Source organism: Rhagoletis zephyria, unplaced genomic scaffold, assembly GCF_001687245.7.
Source record: "Rhagoletis zephyria isolate East Lansing unplaced genomic scaffold, Rhagoletis_zephyria_1.1 Rzeph_scaffold_00825, whole genome shotgun sequence".
Taxonomy (NCBI): domain Eukaryota; kingdom Metazoa; phylum Arthropoda; class Insecta; order Diptera; family Tephritidae; genus Rhagoletis; species Rhagoletis zephyria.
In genome coordinates, this window is record NW_016157909.1 from 65,274 (window position 1) to 70,055 (window position 4,782).

Below are 4,782 nucleotides of genomic sequence, written 5' to 3' on the forward strand. Positions count from 1 at the left end.
TACGCAAGACCTTTTTCAAAGCAACTCTTGATATTAATAACAGAGTTATAGATACAGTCATACAAAAAAGGCGAACAAGGATTTGTAGAGATTGACCTTCGTGGGAAGCATAAGAACCATCCGACTGTAGGCACTGAAATTAAGAACAGTATAAGGGAATTTATAAAAAATATACCAAAAGTCGAATCCCATTACTTACGCGCTCAAACAACACGCCAGTTCATAGAAAGCGGCAAAAGTATTGGAGATCTATACATGGACTATAAAAAATTGCGAGAATCTGATAATTTAACTCCTGGAAGTAGAACTATGTTCTACAGGATATTCAAAGAAGATTTTAATATTTAATTTTTTAGGCCAAAAAAAGATCAATGTGATCTCTGCCAATCGTTTTTAAATTCAGATGAAAATGAAAGAAATGATCTGAACGAAATTTACACTTTACATCAAGAAGAAAAGGAATTATGCAGAAAAGAAAAAGATCTGGACAAACAAAAATGCAATGTAGCTGTATACGATCTACAGGCAGTTCTTTCATTGCCAAAAGGATTTTCCTCAAGCTTCTATTATAAAAGTAAAATAAATTGTTATAATTTTACAATCAGTGACCTTAAAGCGAAAGTGGTAGATTGCTTTTTTGGACCGAAACCGAAGGAAAGCGTGGTTCAAATGAAATAGGAACATGCGTACTTTTATATATTGAAAATCTTGTACAAAAGTCAGTCAATGTTCAAGATTTTGACTTAACATTCTATTCCGACAACTGCTGTGGACAGCAAAAAAATAAATATATACTATCAATGTATTATTATGCGGTTCAGAAATACAATTTACGAAGCATTACACATAAATATTTAATTCAAGGCCACTCTCAAAATGAAGGAGATAACGTACATAGTGTAATAGAAAGACAAATAAAAAGACATTTAGGTAGCAAACCGATATATATACCAGATCAATATATCACGTTAATAGCAACCGCCAAAAAGACTGGTCCACCATACACAGTTCACGAATTATCGCATAATGAATTTTACGACCTGAAGTTACTACAAGAAGAATGGGGTCAAAAATTTTTTCTAAATGAGGCCAACCACAAAGTTAATTGGCGTAACATTAAAGTTCTACGCGTGGATAAGGACAACATTGACTCTTTTTTTTATAAAACGCCGTATAAGGACACAGAGTTTATAAAAGTCAATGTACAAAAAAACAACTTAAAGTCTACTGAATATTGGAATAGCTACAAGTAAGTTGTTTTTATATTACAAATAATAGAAAAATATTATTGTTTAGCTTTATGAATGTCTTTTCTTTTATACCCTGGTAATTGTTATAATTTTTCAGAATCAAATTTTGTATGTGCATATTTATACTATTGATGATTAACCCTTTTTCGTTCTGAAAACATAACTGATTTTTTGTAAATTTTTAATTATTTCAGCCTACGCCCTCTTTATTTGGAAAATTTGCCTTTATCAGAAGTTAAAAAACGAGATATAGGAGACCTGGTCAAAAAGAACATTATTCCAAAGAGTTTTTATGAGACATACTATAAAAACTTAATAGACACTTAATTTAAGTTTAATTCATTGATAATTTTTTTTTAATAAGCAATAACTTTTGTTTCGAATTACTGGAAATGAATAAATGTTAATAATTTTTATTAAACATCAATAAATTGGCATTCCTGTATTTTATAAATAATATTTATCAATTCTAGTGAGAATTTTCAGTTAAACAGAGACAACTCAAAATAACACCACTAGGTGTATAAAAAAATTTCAGGAAAAGAGTAACAACTCAAAAATTTGTTATTTTAGCGCAACTACTAAACAAATAAGAATGAAACAACCGTTATATTGTTTTTAATGATATTTTCGTGCAATTACATATTTTTTTCCTTGTAATATATTATTAATATTTACGGAAACAGTTTTTCGTCTCTACTGAAAATGTTCAGATTTTGAGTTGTTACGCTTTAACGTAACAAGTGCGATATGTTAAAACTATCAACAGATCTATGATTTTGTTCTCAGAGATAATGCCAACAGAGTATTGGGATTTCCTTTCACAAGCTGAAAGAATAAACAGTGTTACTTATGTACCTAGAACTGTGTTTGCCAGTGGTAATATTTGCGGTAATAAATTTTTCCGGCTACAAAATGTTCGGTAACATGTACAATACACCTGCCAGTTGGAAATTACTTGCTGCTAAATTTCCTAAAACTAATGAAACGATTATTTTTCTGCTTGACAGACGGGTAAAAAAAAATAAATTTGTTCCACAGCGCCACTAGTCGCATATTAAAAAAAAAAGTCGTTTCGGCGCCACCAGTGGAGTTCTGACAATCGCGATGCTAAATTTCCGTCGCCAAATCTGACAGATAGAGCGGCATGTAACTACTTGTTGCATGTTGTTAGGTGCCAGGCTATTTTTTTTGGCGATCAAAATTAGCGACAGCGAACGTTGCAATCCAGCTTCAAGAAAACAACTTGGTACAGCAAATTCTTAAAAAATTTGGAAAACAAATAACTACGAAAACATCCCATATAACGGCAATTTAAAGATATAGGCAATCGATAAATCAATAACTGCGATAAATCAGTATCTACTGAAGCTAATTTACTCAAACAGGTCTATTCTGCACGTTACCGAAAATTTTGTAACTGGAAAATTTTATCACCAAAAAATTTTACCGGTTCTTGTCACCGCGATTCTAGGTACGTTGGTAATGCAGTTAAAATATTCAGCAATTCAGCAATACTTGTTACCAGCTTATGAGATGGTAACAATATTTATGTTAATGTCCCAATGGTTTAAAAAATGACAGGAACTTTATTTACCGGTTTCAAACCGGAACCGCCCACTTACGACCATATATATATGTGTGTATCTCGGTAACCGTTCTTCAGTTTGTACCAAACTCGGCATAAGTATTGTACTTTACACAAAAAAGCAAGAAAGTTCTGCTGGAACAAAATTCTGATTTTCTTTAATTCTTCTATTTCAAATTCTGGTTTTGAAAGTTCCGAATTTCGAAATTCTGTCTCACAAAATTTTACTTTTTGCACTTTCGCCTTTCGAAATTCTGCTTTTGAAAGTTCCGCATTCTGAAATTCTGTATCACAAAATTCTACTATTCAAACTTTCGCCTTTCAAAACTTTGCCCCCACCATATTCGCATCTTTGGCTTAATCTACATTTAGGAAAAACGTTCTAAACGGCTTAAAAATCCGTTATACTTAGCGGAATGTATAAAAATTCTTAGAGCGTGTTTTTACAATTAAAAAAATAAACTTTTATTATCAATATATAAAACAATATTTTATTTTAGTAAGTTAAAATTTTTTATGCAATTCTCCCTTAAAAAAACTTTACTTAAGCCATTTCTTTTTTAATAGTTCTAAGCTGATTATCTTTTTAATTACTTGTTTTTTTCTCACTTTCTTTCTTCTTCTAAATTCAATACAAGATTATAAAACTGGGGATAGCTTTCTCCAACAACTAGTTTTAGCCGGCGATGCCACCCTTCGCCACTGTTTTGCGTTTTGGAAAATGTACCTGTTGCCGATGCATTGCTTTCGTGTACTGACCGAAACTAAGAAGAATATTTCGGGTTATAATTATTTCTAGTAATATAATTCTCGTCAAACCAATTCAAAATACTGAATTACAAAATTCGGTGTTATAATGTAAACCTCAGTATATCCAGTAAAAAAACTGTGGTGAAGTCCTTTATGGGGATAAAGTTTCCAGAGGTGAAATTTTAGGTAGTAAACAATTTCTTACTTGCATGGTTGCTTTTCAGCACTCATGAAAGAAACTTAAGAAATGTTTGAAAAAAAAGTTCATATAGTACATAAATTTTTGAAATAAATACCATATAATGTATGAACTCTGGTTAATAATATCAAAAAATGTATTAGAACCACCATTTAATGTTATATTTGATACAAATTAATATTGCTGCCCCGAACGCTCTGCGCCTTGCCACTGAATAATAGATTTACTTAAAATTACATCCCTGGTCCTTGTTCTTTCTGTATCGCATCGTGGTGAATTCACATTTCTCAGAAATTTGACAACAAAACAAAACAAAGCGAGTATTTTATTTGCTAATTTTTGCGATTTCTATTGTTTAATGTAAATTTGTCTTTTTAGGATATGTCGAGCCAACAAAGAAGGCGCAGTTGGAAAATTTAGTAATTAGTAATGAAGTAGCAGGCATATTTGGAAAATTATGCCGATAAACAGGATGGAATTTGGGAAAGTAAGTGTATGGTTGCAGCATATCATGTATAAAAAGTTTTTAATTAAATTGTTTATAGAAATGTTATAAATCGAGTGGCTCATTTACGATGTGCTCCAAACATTTGGCGAACTTTTTTTCGCCTTTTCAACGTGCTAAGTAACAAGTTAAGATGACTGCCATCATGGGCCGGTAAGAAACCGCAAGCAAAGGGCAGACAACCTTCCAGGAAGCTGCCTCCTGTCCCCGAGCCGAAGCTGCAGTTCAGCAAGAGCAGGTCAGCAAATTGCTACCCTGATCAAACGTAAACTAAAGCGCTCTGCTATGATTGCACTCCGCCGTGAGATGGTGTAACGATGTGTGGCAAAGAAATGCGGCCAATTCGACGGGCCTGAAAAATCCAAATTGGCTTTTGTGATCCGCATCCGCGGTATCAACAAAGTTGCACAAAAAGTGCGTAGTTTTACAGTTCTGTCTTCGCCACATTAAAACGGTGTGTTCATCAAATTGAGCAAGGCAACCATTAATA

The 4,782-nt window shown here is 32.6% G+C and overlaps 1 protein-coding gene and 1 long non-coding RNA gene across 2 annotated transcripts in view; one reads left to right on the top strand and one right to left on the bottom strand.

Moving 5' to 3' along the window:
- Lap1 (leucine rich repeat containing protein 7 lap1) overlaps positions 1 to 4,782 on the bottom strand; it is a 50,536-nt gene that overhangs the window by 33,990 nt on the left and 11,764 nt on the right. The gene's annotated exons all lie outside the window — the stretch shown is intronic.
- Positions 4,120 to 4,753, top strand: LOC108361716 (uncharacterized). The gene is made up of 2 exons (XR_001847348.1): positions 4,120 to 4,274; positions 4,333 to 4,753. It is a non-coding gene; the product is annotated as an uncharacterized LOC108361716 (long non-coding RNA).